The 20,027-nt window shown below is 41.9% G+C and overlaps 1 protein-coding gene across 6 annotated transcripts in view; it reads left to right on the forward strand.

The window, feature by feature from the left end:
* Window positions 1-2,541: 2,541 nt before the first annotated feature.
* rassf7a (Ras association domain family member 7a) overlaps window positions 2,542-20,027 on the forward strand; it is a 36,349-nt gene continuing 18,863 nt past the window's right edge. The window contains exons 1-2 of one of the 6 annotated variants that reach the window (XM_034878214.1): window positions 2,542-2,559; window positions 8,628-8,755. The gene's annotated coding sequence lies outside the window, so the exon portion shown is untranslated. Of the gene's footprint in view, window positions 2,560-8,627; window positions 8,756-17,147; window positions 17,312-17,595; window positions 17,990-18,733; window positions 18,745-20,027 lie in introns of those variants that run through there. The other 5 variants (XM_034878215.1, XR_004657481.1, XM_034878217.1 and 2 more) reach the window with 5 other exon arrangements.

Genomic DNA, 20,027 nt, shown 5'->3' on the forward strand with positions numbered 1-20,027 from the left:
TGAACCCCAATAAAACAAATACCATATGTGGTTATTGTGATTTATTTAAATGTATGATCATATCAAGTAAGTTGTCGTTGCATTCCCAAAAAGACTCAAGGCTATTAGAGGCATTTGATATAATAATCTATCTGCATGCAATGCTGCTGTTCTTCGTGTCGTAACTGCAGTTTACAACATGGGTGTGAATAAATTACAGGGAAACCAAAACACACACTAACATAACTTTTTTGACTGAAAGGGAATGCCAATCTAATTAATTATCAAAAGAAGCTTCCCTCTTGTTTTGACTTGATACAGGTCACTATTCCTCGCAGGCGTTATAACTGGAAATACCTAGATACAGTATGAGTTCAGACAGGCCCTGGAGAAGCTGTTAGTGCAAATAAGACTACAGCCGGAAGGAACATTCCATTCGATGCATGATAATATATTATCCATAACTTATTTTCTGTTGACACCTTTACAACCACACGCAGACCTGCAATTCCTAATGGAATAAAAAAAGGCATTAAGTTAATCACAATTACCGCTGTAGATTTAAAACTTTCTGAATCTCATCTTTGTGAAAAAGAAGGTGATACATCTGTATATCAGCATACAGATGTATCACCTTCTTTTCCATTCAATTCAATTCAATTATAGCATCAATTCATAAGAGTTACCTTGAGACTGTACAGATGGAGTAGGTCTAGACCCCACTTTATAATTTACTAGGACCCAACAGTTCTAGTAGTTAATAAGTAGACACGTGAATTCATTGTCTTTGTATTAATTTATACCTGCATGAGTTCCAATATTCATTTATTTCACCACAAAGTTTGTTTACTTTTAACATGGCCGAGCCCCTCAACAGCTCCAAATACACAGAGAATTTTTTTTAAACTAAAAATCAATTAAGTTAATTAACTATTTTGCTAATTTCTTTTGTATAAAAGAAACCAGATATAAATAGAGTGACGTCACACTGTATGGAGAAGTTATGTCAGCAGCTCTTCCTCTGACTCATTGTTTTGTAACGCTAAATTGATATAATGCAGCTTATACTGCATATCCTGTTCAATCGGTTTCAAGATCACAGTTCAGTACCTGTGAGCAGCAAGAGGCACTGGGGATTACCGGTTGTTCAGGAGGAACAGACTTAATGCTGTGGGACTAGGATAGAAACTGTTTTCTGGCCTACTAATATTGCACACATGATTTTGATGTTACAGAACCTTGGCATGCTTTTTAGAAGAAAAAGGTGAGGGCTCAATAATGTGTTTATTAATCTATTCCGGCAGAACAAAGCCACATGAACACCTGTATCACTTTTCTGCTTTGTGATTCCTTTTTTTTTTTCACCTTTGAAAAAGTATATATATTTTTTAAACAAGTCAATTGAAGCATTTCTGTACAAAAAACGGTGATAACATGTTTTCTCTTCCTTTTGTTAAGGCAACAGCAAAGACTTTATTAATGGCAGTTTTATGTGATGGCAATATTATTACAACCTTCCGCTTCTAAAACTTCCTCCTAATCATAATAAAACACTTGTAATGACATGTCTTTCCCCAAAGAGAACGCTCCCTGCATCTGTTTTGTCAGGCTCAATAATCTCATGGCCTCTGTGAATGATGTCACATGCCCCCCCATACATCAGATGTAGTCCAGGGGCTGCAAGGGGGGGGTTGATTTCAAAGTGTAATCTCTTGTAATTAGCTATTCAATTCAATTCAATTCAATTTTATTTATAGTATCAATTCATAACAAGAGTTATCTCAAGACACTTTACAGATAGACCACACTCCAGAATTTACAAGAACCCAACAGTTCTAGTAGTCTCCTCCAGAGCAAGCAACAGTGCTACATATCCACTAGATAATCCAACAACCCAGCCTAGTGTAATCTATCTGCTGCCATCATCACTGTGCATGTGGGACTTTCTCAAGCCGGTTGACACTGGTAAACCATTTTGGGTGACAAGTAATCAAGTCACTCCCCCTCGGAAATGTCAGTGCATGCTGTCAGGCATGGCTGTTACTCAGAAACCCAGCCCAGTAGCCTGATCATATGCACGCTACTTTCATATGGTATTTATTCTTTATAAGCACGCAGGGGGTTGCATACGAATTTGATGTTCTTGAAAAAAAAACGTTTTACATTTCTCTGTAGTTGTATAGTTTTTCCCCATCATCACTCTATTCCTTTTTTTTTTAAAGGTTATTTTTTTGGCATTTTAGGCCTTTGTTTTTACAGGACAGATGAAGACATGAGAGCGGAGGAATAACATGCAGCATAGGGCCGCAGGTCGGAGTCGAACCTGCGGCCGCTTCATTAAGGGGTAAACCTCTATATATGTGCGCTTGCTCTACCAACTGAGCTAACCCGTCCACGAGCATTCTATCACTTTTACAACAATTTTTTAAGTGGGTTTTATTCTGAAACTGCTCACCGGAAACGGTTATATTTCTTTTTCCTGGATAGCTTGACACCAGCTAGAGAGCACTTTTAACGTCGGGGACTAGAGGATGAGGCACTCGGTTGACCGTCGTTTCAAGATCGACTACTAAATCAATTGTAAGTTCTTTTTACACCTTGTGTTTTATTTTCTGACAGAATAATGTGACATTTAGGTGTTTTTGGTAAAGGATGCAACAAGTGCTACTGGCTGCTCAGAACGCTGCACCTGCTGGATGATGACAGGCTGACGATGAAGAATGAACTTTACTAAACTTCTGTCACTGGCTCACGCTAGCTAGCTAGCTAACACTAAATTACACTTAAGTTCGTCGACGAACTTGCTGTTACTAAGTTGGCTTTGTCGCTTTGTTATGTTAATTCGTATATAGACATACAGTGGTGGTCGACAAATGTAACGCCAAAATATGTTCAAAATCTATTAAACGTTGTATCTATCTGTTACAACAGTTAGTTACGTTTTTAAAAACACTATTATCATGCTAAAGTTAAATAAAAATGACAATAGGCCTACTTAATTACAGCAATATGTCGTTAACTAACTACAACAGCAGGAACAACGCAGATAGGCCTAATTACCACCATTGTGCAGGGATATTTGCATTTTGCATTAAATTAGCAATTAATTGTTTCGTGTATTTTTTTACAATGTTAAAATACACCCCTACTTTATACTGCACAGCTCAATAAAATTGGCTGTTGAGGGAAGTAATACACTATTATTTCAATAGCCGCCCAACCGTTATTGATTAGTTTGAGAAAAATCCCAATTGTGTAAAATGAGATTGATTTTATTAAGGAACTTGTCATTTTACCAATTTCCTTTTCTAGTTTATCCCCGTGCATCTATTGTTTGTCTGTTGATCGTAGTTCCTCCACTTCTTTGTTTTTTTTCCACTTTTACTTACCACTTGTTTAACTCCATCATGTTGTTCTCTTCCTTTTTCTTTATCTTTCCCACATCACGGATTGACAACATGTTTAGTTCAACTTGTTGTTGTGGCCTCTTTGTGTCTTGGCTATAAGCATTTCATACATGTTTTATTTATGTCTTAGGATCAGTGTCAGTCTTAAAAACATAAGATATTTCCAGAACTGGCATATATAAGGTCTAGTCTTAGGGGGGAGTAAGTCAGTCCCTAGGGAATTGGGCAGCGGCCACCGGGCAGCGTCCTCCGGGCAGCGGCCACCGGGCAGCGGCCAACGGGCAGCGGCCACCGGGCAGCGGCCAACGGGCAGCGGCCACCGGGCAGCGGCCAACGGGCAGCGGCCACCGGGCAGCGGCCACCGGGCAGCGGCCACCGGGCAGCGGCCTCCGGGCAGCTTCGAAACACTACCGGCCCACCGGAAAAAGTCCCGACTCTCCCGATTGCCACTCCGCATCTGGGTGCCAGTGCAACCATTTCTAACCATCTAAACAACTGCTATGGTAGAGTTTAAATCCAACTCATGACAACAATAGTGACAAGTAATGCATGTTGATCAAAATAAAGCAGAACACATGTAGAAGACAACGGAATAACTGTTAAACACGTTTATTTCAGATCAGAGCGACAGCTGATTTAACACACGAGACTCCAGGATTAATCTTAGCCTGGCTGTTAGCCTGCTCTGGACCAGGCTAGCCGCAAATAATAAATCTCCATGGTTACTTGGCTGGGTTTAATTGAATCTGGTTTTGTGCAACCGAGTCAAAGCTAAATTCATCCAGGATAACTTGAATATGCAGGCCCCGGGCCTGTGTAACGACTTACAAAACAGTGTATAAATTGTTATTAAATTAGTACTTTTCTTGAAATTGTTATTATTCTTATCAGGGATCAGTGACTCTATGATGATTTTGTGATGACGGCCCACCATGGCAACATTTCTGCCCCCACAGTATCAGAGATGGGGCTGTACAACAGGTTTGTCTACCAGCCGTGATTGTTGAGAGTGCGTGTCGGAGAAAAGCACGGCCGCGGACGCTCTTCACACCACGAGCAGGCCGATAAAAGAGACTGTTGCTGTCTGGAGGATAACCAGCCAGTTGAGATTGCGTGTGTGCATCCTTGAGAATTGTAAGTCCTATAACTTATATTTAAGCCTGTTGTATTAGTCTATAGTTCTTAGAATTTCATATTTAAAGTAAGTTATCTAGAGATTTTCGTCGTTTGTATTCTTCACCTGCCAGCTAAATTGCATGTGGCTGTTGATTTAATATAAAAGCACTTGTTAGTCCATTTTACCACCTCTCTTATCTGTGTGACGTTTTTGTTACAGAATAATGACTATTATTAGATATTAGATATTAGATATGTTTTGATACTAATAAGTTGCATTTTTAAATGTATTTGGTTACGTTTATTTTAGTTTTTATCCAAACAAAGGAGAGTCTTGGGTTTTTTGGCCTCCCTTGCCTACTCTAAATAATAACTATTATGTATTTCTCTATCCGGGAATTGACTTATGCTTATTGCGGCAGTAGAAATGTTTTTAGTGTTTGTTCATGATAGTGTAAATGTAGCCCCAAAGGCAGGTTTAGATTTTTCTCTTCAGCCTATTACTATACATAGTCTTGAGCAGAATGGATGGACAGTTTAGTGAATAAAGAAGAGCAGCTTACACATACTGAAAGTTATTATTCCCCAAACTTGTGAAGCAGACTGCTGTCAGTGTCATTTCATGATTAGGTCTAATCTCCAGGTTGTATGTTCTAATTTTCAAGAATATGCCAAGAATCTGCAGTAAGCCCAGAGCGAGAATGTGCCTATTATCTATTGACAAGCTGGCACAGGATGTTTAATCCTCAGGTAGTCCTCAATTACTTTTTTTTCTTCCTTTAAAAGAGAGAGATAAAAAAGAAAAAGTAAAATCAATGGAGGCTTAGTCTTGTCATTTCTGCCCCTGGGTTCGGTACTGTCAGGTTTGTCACCTTCCCTTGCCCTGGCTCATCAGCTATCCTGTCACATTCTCTCTAAAGGGGTAATTGGGCCACTTTTCACTTGCTAAATGCTTTTTAGAGAATGAGCTCTGCCTGCCACAGGGCAATTTACTGGCGCTGAGGCGATGTATTACAAGGCAGATGATTGTGTTCAAGTGTACAGTATATTGCTGAGAAAGTGATAGATGTGTGATTTCAGTCTGAGTAATAAACCCCTTGTCTAACACTGGTAGACTGTATAGTTACAGTTCTGTTAGGAATGTACACGGGAGAGCCAAACTGTAATTTAGTTTACTACCCTGGGGAGATGCCTTTTGCATCGTAAAAAAGCAATTTTAAAACAAAAAAGCTTTTGAGACTTGGGAAGAAAGTGAAGTTTACTCATACAAATGGCACATAAAATGTTTCAGTATTTGTCTTTTTTTAGAATGCTTTCAGATTATACTATCCTGCGAACTAGTTCTCAGACTGAGTAGGATCATACTACGGCTAACATTTAGTGGTGAGATTATTTGGGTCGGATAGAATGAGGAAATAACTTCTATGCAAAATGCATTCTCAGCACTCTTCAGGCGTCTGCTAATATTGAATAAAATTAGTCCACCATAAAAAGGGATTTCTGCATCGCTGCTTTTTGCAGATGAAGTGACTCAGCTGGCTTTATTGGGCTCCGACTGCTTCCAAAGGGGTTCTTCAATATGAAGGTCAGCACTGTGGGTACACGATCTGTGCCGTGATTGAGGGCAGATATTCTCAAGCCCCTTGAGATTTTCCTTTCTGGGCACCTTATTTGTGCATTTTTGTTTACAGCCTTGTCACTACCCGATTTGAGTCGAGTCAGACCGCCTCTGGTCGAGTGCAGATGTGAGTTGCACATGCTCAGATTTACACGGTTTACGCCGTAACGTGTTACAGTTGTAGGAAATTGAGAACCCAAATGCAGAGACAATGGCAGGCAGGAGAAGCTTGTAGCGAGGATTTATTGAAATAAAAACAAACAGGGTACATACCACAAGGCAAAAATGAAGAAAAGCAAGGAGTCCAATACTGAAGAAGGCAAAAAAAAGGCTAAAATCCCAGAAAATACCACAGAGAAAAGGATAAAAAAAAAAAAAAAAAAAAAGAATCAGGGAAGCTACAACACTGACCAGGAGCACACCACCAAACACAGTAACACTAACAATGATCTGACAACAAGACTAAAAACAGAGGGTAACGAGGTAGCAAGAGGCAGTTGAGACAAGGGCTGGGAAACAGGTGAAAGACATCAGACAATCACAAGGGCGGGAAAACTAAGGCAGGACGTCAAACTAAACAAGACGGCACAGAGAACGAGACTATCACAATAAAACAGGAAACAGAACATGTAAAAGACACTCACAAGAGACCACAAGACAGAAACTACAACAAGAGAGCAACCAAGGACTAAGACATGAAACGAAAAAGAACATATACAAAACTAGACCAAAATAACACAATCACAAGATAAGACAGAAAACCAGCCTTAGAAATTAAGACAGGAAAACAGACTACCACAATAAGACAAGACAAAACACCCAAATAAAATAATATACTTTTGTCATACGAACAATGACTGAAGATGGAAATCATTTAAAAAAAGCTATCAAGGATTGTTGAATCACCAACGTTAGCTCAAAATGCCATTCTGGTGACAGCCTTTGTTGTGTTTGATTGCTAACTTGTAGCCAGCAGTGAACAAAAAGTAAGTAGGTCCATTATTACTGGATTGACAGTACAGAAGTCTCTCGTTAGCATCATGTAGGCTACTTGTTGCAAGGGACTCCCAGCCTGCCTATGGTCCCCTAGTGGCTAGAAATGAGTCAGTGTAAACCGAGCCCTGGGTATCCTGCTCTGCCTTTGACAAAATAAAAGCTCAGATGGGCCGAACTGGAATCTTGCCCTTTATGAGGTCATATAGGGGTGAGGTTACCTCCCCTTTCTCTGCCCAGAGAAATTGGTCCACCCACGAGGGAGAGACATTATGGCTTTTAAAAGAGCAAAAATGGCAGTTGGTCAAAGCCACACCCCCAGCCTCCACCTTGCCCCCCCCCCCTCTCCTCCTCAAAAGCTACAGACTCAGAAATGGCTCATACTAAGGAAAGCTCATTGTGGGACTGGCTATAATGGCTGTAATTCTAAACCAAGGCTAAATTTGGGAAAGACACTTCAGATATGTCAGTGGGGGACCACTAAGGTCTGTATAAAATGGGACATTTAAAAAGGTGTTCCTGCTGTCTAAAAAAAAACTATTTTAAAGAATAATTCCTAACCCTTACTGAAAATAAAATACAATGTTAAATGTTTTAACAACCTACATGCAAATAGAAACAAATGAAGCAAACAAGTCATGCATTTGTTATAATCTGAACCCTACTGTAGCATTTAACAGAAATATCTACTGATAACCAACCGACTAAACCTACGCTTTAACTTGTACTACCTAATTGATTTCACCTAATGTGATGAAAAAGAAATTGTAAAAAAAATGAGGTAACTTTCAAAAGTGCTTTTTGATGGTCAATACAACATGGGTTGAACACAGCGTAGGAAGAAACTCCTTCCTGAATGTTTTCAACGCTCTGTACAGAAATAGCCCAATATGGGAGTAGATAGGTAATGTCTGAGTGTGTCAGCCAGATACAGAGCTGTACCAGTAGTGTCACACTCTGCTGCTTAGCATTATTCCGCTTAGCAAAAAATAAAAAGGCTACAGCCAAGCACTTTGGTAGAAAGCTGCTGTGGGGAAGATGAGGTGGAGATAGGTCGCTCCTCCGTGCAGTTATGGTATGGGAGTCAGGCCTGGCGACCTGTTCCCTGCCCTGGAACCCAACTCACTGTCTGCTTTACTTCACTTCATTTTCACTTTTTCTATTCTTTTTTTTCTTTCTGCCCTTGTCTTTTTGTATTCCCCCTTCTTCATCACCCTCCTGCCCCCCAACACCAAACTTCTTTTATTGTCTTCCCTTCTCACTCCGTGCATAGGGAGTGGTGTTTTGGTATGTCATGTGACTTTTTGTCTGAACACAATTGCCGGCGTTTTCCATTGGTCGATTTTCTTTGAAAGAGCGTTGGTTTCCTGGGTGACGGGGAATGGCGGCACCACTTCACTTTTTTCTACAGCCCCCCCCCCCCCCCCCCCCCCCCCCCCCCCCCCCCCCCCCCCCCCCCCCCCCCCCATCTGCTGTGCTCTAAACCGGTCTCTCTCTGTCAGTCTCTTGTGCAGGCTGTGGAGGATCAGGTAGCCCGTGAGCACGACACACAGACAGGGACAGGGCTGTGTGGCTCTTCCTCCTCTTTCTCTTCTCCTTTTTCATCGGGCGGGCAGTCACAGAGACCATTAGTCTGCAGGAGGTGAGTGAAACAAATGGTCTTGTTTGTTGAGTGTTGTTTTTTTCACTAAGTGTTTTTTTTTTTAGTGGAACACATGCCTGGACTTGTTGTCAGCACTGCAAAAATCATACAATGTAAAGGGCACATGTGTCATTGATTAAACAGTGACTTATTGTTTTAAAGTTAAATCTAACTTAGTCTTTGTCTATGGGACAGATGCCATTATTAGTCGTATTAACATGGTAACATCGTATGGATGTGTCGAGGAAAATGCATTCTTATCAGTGTGACCATTAGGGGTGGCACGGTTCACAAAAGCCACGGTTCTGTTTGGAACCCCGGTTTTCGGGTCCCGGTTTTCGGTTCTGTACGGTTCTTGTTACGTTTTTTTCTTTTAATCTTCCAGAAATATACTTCAGCATATGCGATACAGCTTGATTATCCACAATGTAGGATATAGTATTGAAAAATAGTTCAAATCCTATATTCATGCTTTTAGATTTTAACACAGCAAGAGGGACAACATTGATGATTTCAAAAAGCTTTTCATTTATTTCGCAAAAAGGAGAATGTGTATTGCCATCTACAGGAAATTATGTTCCTATTTAGCAAATAAAGATTCAAATATTACATAATATCTATTGAAATAACTTGTGTTTATGGAACTGCCAACTTCAGTGTAGCTCTTACAAAAATTGTATTGGGGTCAAATTGACCCATTTCAATTGACCCATCTGTACAAGAAGAAAAATGGTTACATTTTTTCTACCTGAAAATCAACGGCCTTACCTTATTTTCTGTGATAAACATGTATCCCTGACTCAATCCTGAAAATTATTGTGGATATGACCACTAATGTTTTTTCCAAGATAAGAATGATCACATTGTGGGTTTTTAACATGAATTATAACCTTACGACAAAAAACGAATCACACTCCATTTTTAATTGTGTTCTAGGAGAGACTGATTGCATTCCCTAAACATATAGGTTATCTCAGTTGTTTGAAATTTACATAAAGGCAAAATTTGTTAATAGATTATGAAGTAAAATCTTTATTTTATTAAAATTAAAATTGACTGTTTGTGGCTTGTTGATCTTTGTATTGTTAGTTAGTTCCCTGTCCTGGCCTGGGACACACATTCATACGGTTTGATAAAGGACTTATTGGACTTTAATGTATCAAAACTTACAATAACGAGTGTAACTGTCCTCAATTTAGGTCATCCTGTACTACTTCTCACCTCCATTTTTTACTGCATCCACAGTGTGTATGTGTTTGTGTGTGTGCGTGTGCATCAGTTGTGGGGGAAACTGAGCTGTCCCGCTCGCTGCAGAGCCCACAGGATTGAGACAGCAGCCGCTTCAGCGGCTTTAGAGTGAAAAAAACGTTTTTGGTACATTGATGTTAAAATGTATACAGGTTGGCAGGATGGCCTGAAATGTTTTACACCGTCCTTCGCTCTACGTTTTGTTGGTAACATGCCCACACTTCTTCTTTGGCGCCAAAGGGAAACACACTGTCTGAGGTCACATACGGACACAAAGCTACCTCGCGTTAGTGACAAACCGTGCGACGCACACCCGAGACAAGCAAAGCCAACCGTTTGGATGTATTCTCACAAACCGTGGCACCCCTAGTGACCATGTCAGATGAAGTGATGTTAACTGATAATGCATCATTCAGAAATGATTTGCAGCAGCAGTGTGATCATGTTTTGTAATTACTATAAACTGTGTGTTGGCGTGGAATGGCTATTTAAATGTCCAACAGGACAGACTCTGACTGAAACCATCTTGATAACTTGGTCAAGATGGGCCAACGTTATTTCTCCGCTGTAATGAGAGCTGCACAGTAGGCTTAGTTCCTTTTTATGTTCCATGAAATATTCAACAGCTGTGGGCGCTCTCCGCTCTGCTCAAACACAGTATGGGTTGTGTTTGGGAATCGGGCCACTTTGTGAGGATTTTCTGGCATGATTACTGTCCTGAAGTGGTACCCTCTCTGCACCCTTGGTTGGGCTCCACCAACCAGGTGGTTGCGTCTGTGTTGGGTTACCGTGGCAACGCTGAAAGCGGGCTCCCTGCCCCTCCCTCAGGTGCACTTTATCTGATGACCTGAAGGATCCTTTGTACATACAAACACAGACACATGCCAGCATCTGTTGGCTGACACTTGACCCCTCACATAGACATGGGGCACTTGAAAGAAGAGTCTGCCAGTGGCAGAAATGACTTATTTTAGTAAGAATAATAAGTTTAAGTTTTCTGCTTTTTGCTCCATACTATATCCACAGAATGTTAATAGCTGCATGGGCTTAAGTAGTCCCTTTCATACTTTTTTGAGCAGGTTAGCCTCCTCAGGCTATACTTGTATCTTTGTGTAAACAATGAAGCTATTTATGTCTGGCTGTTGACCTTAGACCACCTCACGCATGTGAAGAGTCTGGAGTCCCATTGAAGCCTATCTTTTTGTGTAGAGTCATGCATCAAGGCCTGATGAAAAAGAAAAGAGCCAACCCATGTTTGATGACACAAATTGGACCAAGTCTTGTTACCTGTAGGCATATGTATTTAATTTAAGGGTGCACGGTCAGATGTAGGGCTGCACGCTATGAGGAAAATATCAAATTACTATTATTTTGACTGATATGATTCACGATATTGGATCATTTTTGTGTTATTCTCATTTTCATTGAGAAATATTAAAATGAAAAGGATTTGTAGGCCCGGACGCCCAGATGTCTGGTGCCCCCCTACGATTTAGATATTGCACTAGTCCATATTGCAATTTTGATAAAGGATTGGTTGTCCTGGAAATCAAACTATTTCATGACAATGATAACTTAGTATATACCAATTGCTTGTTTGTATTGGATGTTTGGAGATTCATAAAGCAAGAAGGAAGAAGGACTCAAATGTGTGTCATTGATCCGCCGCCTTTTATCGCACAGCTGATGCAACCAGGAGGAAACTGCCACTGAGGCCTTGTTGTTGCTTCTGACGGGCTGCCATGATGTCACCACTGCTGACCCGACAATCCTAAAATTCCTGCTGTTAGGGTTTTACGCAGACGTGAAGGGGAGTATGTAGGAGATATGTGGGAGAGATGCTTAGACATTGCACACATATGGCCTTTGTCTAAGCGCTGATTAGTGGTGTGGCAAATCCACCGACACACACACACACACACACACACACGTACGTTATTAATTCAGTCCCATGCACACGCCCACTCCAGCACACTCACTCAGACCATCTAGCGACCCGATGACGATGGTGATGGCAGTCTCACCGGCCTTGTTAAAATTCAAGTGTCTGTGCTTGAAGTTCTGCTGATTCCCTTTTTGCATATATCCTCTGCTTGGAAGTGAAATGTCTGTTGTTAAAATGGTATGATTTGAGAACTCCAGTATACACTGCTATCATCAAGTCTTTGGATGTGTGTAAGAGGCCATGCATACATTTCTCTTCTTGTGTGTGTGCTTTTAGGCCATAATTGTAGCTACAAAACAAGTTCTTACTACCATAACACAGCTACAGCTTTCCTTTGATCCAGGAAAGCCACCGAAGGATAGAGATAACAGGCTCGGTGCACTTAAAGCTTTTAAATGCTGTTTTTCCTGCAGGTGTTTGGATAGCCCTTTCCCCCAGACACTGAGCGGAATAGACCAGTGTTGTAAACAGTGTCTTGAATAAAATGACAGAAAAGTGTTGGGGACATCTAAGTCTATATGGAGGACAAATGGAAAAGCATTTAACTCGACAACAAGATGTAAGAAAACATGGTCAGATTGACAAACTGCAGGCGGAGGCATGTAGATAGAGGGACTGGGCGTCAGTGAGTGGGACCGGGGGCCTCTCCCTCCCTCTGTGTGGGGCTTACGGAAGCTTTTGTTCACCTCCGACCCCTGACCTGCTCCCACCTGATAGCTCCCCTGTCACTAACTAGCATTTCCTCTGCATCCAGTGGCTTTTGTTTTTTACTGAGATCATCATGAAATCAGCAGTTCCAACCCCCGCGCAGCACAACATCTCATCTTGCCTACTCTTTGTTTCTTTGCTCTGTCAGTGCACAAGGCGAACCTAGACCAGGGTGTGGTTTGGGTTCTCATTCTGTCCTGAGAAATCCTCAGCTTAGCCTGGAGCTGAGGCTTGTAGGGGGGGGGGGGGGGGGGGGGGGGGGGGGGGGGGGGGGGGGGGGGGGGGGGGGGGGTCGCGGGCGGCAGTGTCTTGTTGACTTTGACTCTCTTTTGTTCCCTGGCTCACTTGCACTTCTTACATGGGAAAGACACGGAGACAAATGAAAAAGCCCGCCGTCAACATCCCATCCAAATTGTGCATGAGTGAAAAATTGAGGGCCCCATGACACAGCTTTCTCCCAGTGCCAATCAGGCTGGCTGTCGCCTATTTCCATTTACTGATAAGAGCATCACAGTGGGACACTAATAGCACAGCTTTATCTCACAGAGTATGGACAGCGTATGACTATACATCTAGAAGTAAGATGAGTAGGAGAAGTAGGATGAAAACAACCTGGCTTTGCTAGAGGGGATGAAGGAAGGAGATGAGACATTCTGAGGCACTAGTTCAGACTTAACCACCTGAAAGCATTGAAGGGCAACTTTGCAACGTTGGAGTTAGGTCCACATTTGTTTCCTCTGAAAAAAATAACTTTCCATATAGCCCCAAAAATGCAGTGTGAGGAGTGCTTTTTGAATGATGGCAACCAGTCTGGACTGGTTTTGAATAAAAAGGGAGAGAATGAGTTGTGCCGGAGTGCAGCCAAAGTCCTGACAACTTGGAAGCTGCTAAAAGTCAACCGAGATTCTCTTATGTGTGGGCTTCGTTAGTGCGATCTGAAGAGTGTTCTAAGAGAGCAAAAAAAAAAAAAAAAAAGTCTTGTGTTTGTCTTAATGTTTGTTAACCAGCAGTGTATACGGTGATCCAATTGATCCTCTTTTCCTGTCTTTCTCACTTTGTGCTCCCCTGTTATCCCTTTGTCCTCAGGTTCACCTTGACAATGTATTTTCAGTACAGCTGTTGTTGTTTGTAAGAAGATAATACAGTGACATGCATTTGCTTCCAAAACATGAATCATCCTCTGAGACAGGTTTTCTGGGAAGAAAACAAAAGTCTTTGTCTGTTCTTGGTGTGGGATGTGCTATATTTATGTCTTAACAGTACAATTACCTTTGCTGGTGAAAGCCATCTCGCTTGTCATAATGATACACAAGACGTAGCTAGACTACTGGAGCAACAGCCCTGGCCTGACCATAATTAGACAGCAATGCTATACTTAGGCATGTTTGGCAAAAACAGAGCATTACTACCTTGCTTTTCTTGCATTATGAAAACCGATGTCAACAAAAGTTCAGGTTTTTGTAAGTTGTTTAGGCTTCTGAAAATAGAGCTGTGTCTGCTCTCATTCCATTCACTGTCCAGGCTTTAGTCTTCACTGACCTGTTGTCCACCTGTTGACAGCCGTTTTTAGTGAAAGGCTGAATAAATAAAGAGTGAAGAAGGGGTGGGGGTTTCCACAGGGAAGACGGGAAGGGGTGAGCTGTGGCAGCAACTTAATTCTGTTCATTCTTGGTGAATAATGGCTAACAAAGACACTATCAGCATGCCGTCCCCCCACCATGCTGCCCTCCACAGAACCTACTGAACGGCTTCCAGACCCAAACGGCCTATTTCTCAGCCTGAGAGCCATCTTCCTGTCTCGTCTGAGCTGAGTTGTTGCTGTCTCGCCACTCTTTGGACAAATTTAAACCTAGTATCACTTCTCGAGGTATTTACTCAGTAGTAGGTGGTGATTGAAAACAGTAAAATAGATATATTTAGGGTATGGAGTTGAGTGCATTTTCAGGTTTTGTGCAACAGGGATAAATGGTTCAAGAAGTACAAAATTGGGGAGGATCTCTTCTTAAAGTGCATCTTTTCCAGCTTTTTAGACGTTGTCTTTGTTTGTTTTTTTTAGCTTTCTTTGCTGAATACAGAGGGAGGGTGGACGAGGAGGAGGAGGAGGAGGAGGAGGAGGAGGAGGAGGAGGAGGAGGAGGAGGAGGAAAGGGGGTTGCAAGAATGTTTGAGTCACGCAGAAAAAGAGGGATGATATGTGGGGTTTGACAGGGAGGGTGGGATGAGGGAGGCACAGCAGTGGGAGGTGCCCTGAAGAATGCCTGGAAGGTGTCAGAGAGGTCTGGGAGGCTTTGCACTGATAATCCTCCACATCACATTACAATACCCTCACCCACCACTCCGATTTCAGCCCTGTTGTCTTTCCATCTTCAGACTCTCAAACCGACAAGGAAGACTCGCCGCCTGTTAACCATTGCTCTAGTCACGTCTTACAAAAGTACATGAACAGGGTGTGGTTCGGACGATGGACAAGCACAGGACCACTGAAGTAATAGTCTGTCCAGATCCATAAAGTGTACTTACTGCTCTGCAGTTTTTAAAATGTCACTCCTCCTTGGCACCTTAGCCTTTTTTCAGTGTGGCCTTTAGTAGCTTAGCAATGCCTCAGGAGGCTCTGCCCCCAACAGTGTGGTTCAAGTGATTTGTCAGACAACACAGCTCAGAGATGTGCCAAAAGCTTTGCTTTATAGGCCAACGGAGAACCGACTCTCCGCGGGCCTCTATGACACAGCCTGGCTAAAAGCTACAGCATTCTTCACAGTGGTCATTTTTGTGCATGATTTAATGCATCAAATTAATGCAATTAATCTAAGACATTTATTTTTGGAACGTCTGCTCTATACCATGGGCACACTGGTTATTAGGCCCTGTGACTGCATGTGCTCATTAGTCAGACCAGAATTCAATCTGACGTGTTGTGTGACGTGTTTTGTAAACTTGAAAAAAATCCCTTTCTGGACTTTTTTTGCCACCAAATTCTTACACATTTTATGACAAGCATTAGTTTTAGTACTAATTATTTACTGCTATAATTGTAGTTTCTGCCTCCGGGATCGCGCACCCACTACCTCCACCACACTAGTAGCCGAGGACACGGAGGATAAAATAAATGATGGATTCTTCAGAAGTTGTAATTATCTTAACTCGAGTTTCTGCGTGCAAAAGTCACCGGACGACACAATCTTCTGAACATAGCCATACTGAGAAATACAGAGAGAGTTGTGTGGAGCTGATAGTGATTATTAGCTTTGTAGCAACTCATTTGGCAATGGCTTGAAAGTAACAGATGTTCATTAAAATCCAAATGTTGCGCATTAAAGCTTTATTTTCCTTAGTTAACACAAGGAAAATAACCAAACTTAAAGTAACAGAATTCTGAGACAGGAAGTAGCCATAGTCGCATAACAAATAACAAATTGACCAGGAAGAAGTCTAAAATGTGGGTTAAAACAACAACCTTAATAATATACACCACGATAGGCTTTATCTCAGGTAAAGTATATCTGTAACTCCGTATATATTGGCCGATAAGTGACAAGAAAAAGCATACAAGATTGCCAAAGATATAGTTGAGGTAGTTTAGGAACAGTGATGTCATAGTCCATCCACCAGAGAGCACTGACAAGTTCATTTCTACTCTGAAAAATGTCTCACAAAGATATCTTGCTCACTGTCTTTAAAAAAACAACTGATTTTAGGGGGGAAAACCTTTTGTTAATGTTATACATATGTTTTATATAAAAAAATGGATTACCACAGATATATAGTTTTTGATTTGATTTATATTTATATTTGTATCGCTTAAAAAAAATCCGGGTGAACAAGTGCTTTAATAACATCATTTAAGCACGCCTGTACCTTCTAAAGGCTTTTTAGTGTTTATTTTAGCCATCCATAATCATGTTCATTTTGTACACCAACAGTTTAGTGCATGACACAGCAGGATTTACTTTACTGCTTTATATGCTTATTCACATGATTTTACTATTCATTATCATATGCACATAGTCTGCAGGCTAATATGTTTTATGTTTACTCTGTGCTGCATTTATTTAGAAATGTTCTGTTTGTGACATGAGAGACGGGACAGTCTCACTTTTTTTCTGCTTGGTATCGGGTTTCAGTGGCTTCAGTCTTTAGTTTCAGGTTAAGGGGGGATGGTGAGGGTTAAAAAAAAAGACTAATATTGGTTCAATTGTCAGATTTAGGGAGATTGGGTGATAAAGAGAGAAGAGGTGTCAATAGAAATAAAGGGGTCAGCTTATGTTGAGGGGCTCCCACACATTCTGTCTAACCCATTGGTCACGCAAGTCTTAGATCTGTGTTTGTGTGTGGGAGGGGGCTGTGGGGATAGAAGGTTCAGGATTGTACCATTGTTTCATAAACTAATGTTGAGTAGTGATAATAATTGAGTAGGCGTTTGTTTTGTCCATGCTTTGCTCTCTGGACCAGGGTGGTCAGATTTGTGTGACATCATCCTCTCATTTTCTTACAGGGTGTTGTCCAACTCAAACACCGATTCACGCGCAGGCTCTCCAACTGCACCTGGTCTGCCGGACTATGACCTCATTCCAGGAAAAGGAAGAAAATCACCTGACAGACTCATTTGTGTAATCAGCTGTTCATGTGAGGCAACAGGGTGGCTATCTCAACCCTCAGGTAATAGACCGGACTAAGAATAGAGACTCGAATGCATGCAAAGAGTTTCAAGTTTTTTCTTTTTTCTACTCTTATCTTTGAGCTTTCTTACATGCAGCCCTTTGTGTCATTGGGGAATGTAGAATACAAAGAGAAAAAATGAGAAAATTAATACAGAGAGAGAAAGACTAAGCCGGAAAAAAACACCTGAAAAGGGGGAGGTATCTGATCTGTCAGCACGGCATAACAAAAAGGTGGGGAGAAAGGGAGAGAGAGAGGAGGAGTGACTGAAAGGGTGTGTTTCTGTGTGGGTGAGAGACAGAGAAGGAGGAGGGGCGGAGGGAGAGAGAGAGAGCGAGAGAGAGCGAGAGCCCTAGCAGTCTTTCAGATCTTGGCTGTGGTAGGGACACCCAGGAGAAGTGCATTCCTGAGGCAGCAGGCGAGTAGAAGGCAGCAAGACAGAGCGGAGAAGTCGCGACGTCCTGTAAATCTCTCCGTGACCGCGTCCGACTGCCTCTGACCTCCGGACTCTGGGCTCGCACACACACTCACTCACTGCCTCGCACGCAAGCCACACAACCGGCTCTGCTGCTCTGTCAGAAGTTAAGGATTCCCCCGAGTGAGGAAAAGAGAAGGAGAGAATTAAAACTGACAGGGGATATAGAGACACAGAAGAAAAGGGGAAGATCCTCTCACTCGGTGAGTGTAAGGGCTTGTCTTTTCGGAGATTGTGAGAATGTGTGCTTTGCCTGTTTAAATGTCAGCGTCGGGAAGTTCCTCTGAAGTAAGCCGATCTGTCTGTGCCTTATCTGTACGTTTCAGCCTGCATGTAAAGACTGCAATTATTATTAACAATAAGTGCAACTTGTATGCACATTTTTTTGTGCAAATCTTGTGGTTTGTCTCTGAGAGATGAGCTGTGTCGTTACATGTACCTGTTGACACTAGACCCACCACCTGAATTTCTGTATGAAACAAAAGGACTAAAACCTGTTTGGGTGAAACTTCACTCTTTGGGCACTCAGATGTTTTTTGTGTGTTTTGTGAGTACACTCCCAGTCAGAGAGCCAGCTTCGGTGTAAAGTGTGTTGGAACTATTTGACAAGTGCAGGTTCTCTCTTTCACAGGCCTGCCGTCACACAGGCTGCTCCTTCTACCACTGTAGTATTAAAGATTAATTTATGGAGGGCATGAGCAGAGTTTAGCTCACTCGCTGCATGTTCCTACCTCATTTAACTGTTACCGTGCTACACATCTCAACTAGCAACACTAATGCACCAAACCACTCTAAGCTTATTTAAAAATGGACTCATCGTTATGCACGGCTAGCCTCTTATTTAACTTGAGCTTATTAACAGTCTGTATTTGTTATTCAATCAGAGCCATCGATTGGAAACCCCTCACCCCCTCACTCACGGGAAGTGATTATTTTTGTGCCTCACTGACTGTAGGAGGTACACATTTAGACCTCATGTGTTATCTCGGCGGTGAACTTGGTTGCAAAGACATAATGTCATCATAATTAATGGAAAGAACCAAATGGACAGTTGAATGGCTGCCAGTAATTTATTTTAGTTTTAGTGAACCCTGTTTGTTCCTTCTTTTTTTCAGTTAAAGTATTATCTACCTGCACTTAGGTTACTGAGCAACTGAGACTAATACAGTTCATCAAGGACAACTGTCAGGTGCTGATCATGACCGCATTCTCCCTGAGAAAGCATTCATCTTTAGTATTTGTATTGCTGGAATCAGTAAAATGCAGAAAGTTGACCGTGTTTTCTTCAGTTACTTGATGTGCAGAGTGGAGAAGTGGTGAGATGATATACTGCTACATGTCCCCTCTCTTTGAAGCACTAAAGATATTCTACTTAAATCGACTATCAGATGGCAGGATAATAAAGTGGTTGCCAACAGTCTAAACACATTATCAAACTTTTTAACGTTCTTCGCAGCCTTGTTTAGTTAGCACATTTTTTTCTCTCTTCTTCCCTTTGTGTCTACCTCACTGCCTAGATATGTCTTATTTTCTATCACATGAATGAGCCTGTTCAGCACAGGGAGAGCAGAGTGTCCTCTGAGAGTCGTCGTGCCTTGTTCTCCGCAATGTTATTTTCACTGCTCTTCCACTGCTCAAATACACAGATGGACTCGCCTCTTCTTCAAGACCTGTCTGTCTGTCTGTCTGTCTTCTGTCTGTCAGCGTGTCTGTCTCTCACTCAGCTTGCATGGGAAGGAAAGCAAGTCCACCCATGCACACCGAGGTTTCTCTTGGGATTCTTGATGGAAATTTTCAAAGTCATTCTCCATGCCGTGAAGTGACTCAATTTCTCCCGTCCTTATCAGGACTGTTTCCTAACTCCTGCAGATGCACTCAGGGCCAGAGGTAATTGGAAACACTGTGACAGAATGTCAGCAAAATAATATGTTGGCATATCATTTGGCTGACGTGTTGGGATTATTTTTGGTAGGTGGTTTTAAACTCCTTCCTGTCTTCTTCTCACGTGTTGCTCTGTCTACCTCTCTTTGTCCCTCTTGTTCTCTCTGTGAGTCCTTTTTTCTCATGCTTGTGCAATGTGACGGAAGGTAGTGCTCTGCTCAAGTCGAATCCATTAGGGATGAAAGCACACCGCAGTGATAAAAGATTGATCCCAGCCCTCCTTGCATCACATTCACATCCCTCACACCCTGCTCCCTCATCCTTCCTCACACCCCTATTTCCAATCCAGTGTCAACCCAG

Source organism: Etheostoma cragini, chromosome 8 (genome assembly GCF_013103735.1).
Source record: "Etheostoma cragini isolate CJK2018 chromosome 8, CSU_Ecrag_1.0, whole genome shotgun sequence".
NCBI lineage: Eukaryota > Metazoa > Chordata > Actinopteri > Perciformes > Percidae > Etheostoma > Etheostoma cragini.